Source organism: Protobothrops mucrosquamatus, unplaced genomic scaffold (assembly GCF_001527695.2).
Source record: "Protobothrops mucrosquamatus isolate PMUCROS unplaced genomic scaffold, P.Mucros_1.0 scaffold1727, whole genome shotgun sequence".
NCBI classification, from domain to species: domain Eukaryota; kingdom Metazoa; phylum Chordata; class Lepidosauria; order Squamata; family Viperidae; genus Protobothrops; species Protobothrops mucrosquamatus.
The window spans coordinates 189,543-191,369 of NW_015387874.1; positions in this window are offsets into that span (position 1 = coordinate 189,543).

Genomic DNA, 1,827 nt, shown 5'->3' on the forward strand with positions numbered 1-1,827 from the left:
ACCAAAGCAAACTGCAAATTCATCCTTTCACTTTAAGCATGTCAAAAGAAAAATACAAGTATTAATGCATATTATTCCAAAACTTAAAAATCTAGAGAGTCAAATCACTGGTTAAAGAAAGATTCAAGAATAGTCCATTTGTAATCTACATTCAGTTAGGCAACCCAGACACTGTATGGAAAGGCAGGGAGGCAGTGTGGTGGAAAAATTAGAAAGAATGGAGAACAAGACTGAAGGGAAATAACCTTTTATTCAACAATCATTGAGTTCCAGCTTTGCAAGGTGAGGGATAAAGAACAAAAAACAAGACATTTTGTAAGAGTTTTGAATAGCAGAGTAGAATGTTCTAGGTACTGATTCATTGTCAGGCTCTTGGGATCATATACAAGATTTTTTTTTTTAGAGTAACATTGCTGGATTTAGACACATATAACCCAGATACTTTGTTGCAACTTTCTTATTTGCTCTGTGTTTGTCAGTTAGATGGGGCTGAATTTCTGAGGCATCTAGTCAATTTCATTCTGCCTTTGTTCATGTTGACTACTACTTTCTTCCCAGTAAAGAAAGGATCAGGGAAGGCTTTTTTAGTGGCAGAAACAGATCCTTTGGGTCTGGCAGATTTATGTAAGTGGGGAATTGAACTGATCCTTGCTTGTCTGCAAGATCAGAAGGAAGAACAGTATCCTGAAAATAAATTCTAATTTCATTTCAACCATAGTAGGTAGAACGTACCATTTGGCTCAAAGACTTTTTAAATAGCTGAGTGCTGTTTGATGAGTCATTAACCATTAACCATTAACCCAAGGGGTAATGTTTGCCAGATGTAGAGATCCAAATAGACCTATTTATATTTTTATTGATATTTAGAGTAATTATCTGTGAACTATCATAAAAGATAAAGACCCTGAGATAGTTAATATATCGATTACAAACACAAAACTGATAAAAAAATTACAAAAAAGATGTTGAGACTTTGGAAAAAGTGCAAGGAGCAACTAAGATGATTAAAGACCTGGAGATTAAAACATATGAAGAACGGTTGCAGGATTTGGGTTTGGCTAGACTAGAGAAAAGAAGGACTCAGGGGGACATGATAACAGTATTCCAGTATTTGAGGGGCTGCCACAAAGAGGAGGGAGTCAACTTATTTCCCAAAGCACGAGAAGGCAAGACAAGAAACAATGAACTGAAACTAATCAAAGAGAGAAGCAACCTGGAATTAAGGAGTAACTTCCTAACAACAAGAACAATTAACCAGTAGAACAGCTTGTTTTCAGAAGTTGTGGGTACTTCATCACTGGAGGTTTTTAAGAAGAGAATGGACAGTCACTTGTCTGAAATGGTATAAGATCTCCTGCTTCAGCAGGGGGTTGGACTAGAAGACCTCCAAGGTCCCTTCCAACTCCATTCTGATTGATTGATTGATCGATTGAGTCAAAAGCTTGAAGATAATTTTACTCATTGCCAATTCTGACTTGGGCTATTTCAGATGACTGTTTCAAAATCTTGCTATTTTTCCCAAAACATTATCAAATATATCAGAACTGGAAAGGAGACATGAAGTATGGACATAAATAATATCATCAGCATATAACACTAGCTCACATTCTAAAAAGTTATGCTATAAACTTTAAATATTGTAATCTTGTTAATACAACATGCTAATGATTTCAAACACCTATTTAAAATAAAAGGAGGAAATGGGCATCCTTGTCTAGTGCCTTTATCAACAAAAAATGGATTTATTTATTTATTTATTTTATTAATTGAATTTTTACCCCGCCCTTCTCCTTACGGACTCAGGGCGGCTGACAGCCTGATAAAAAA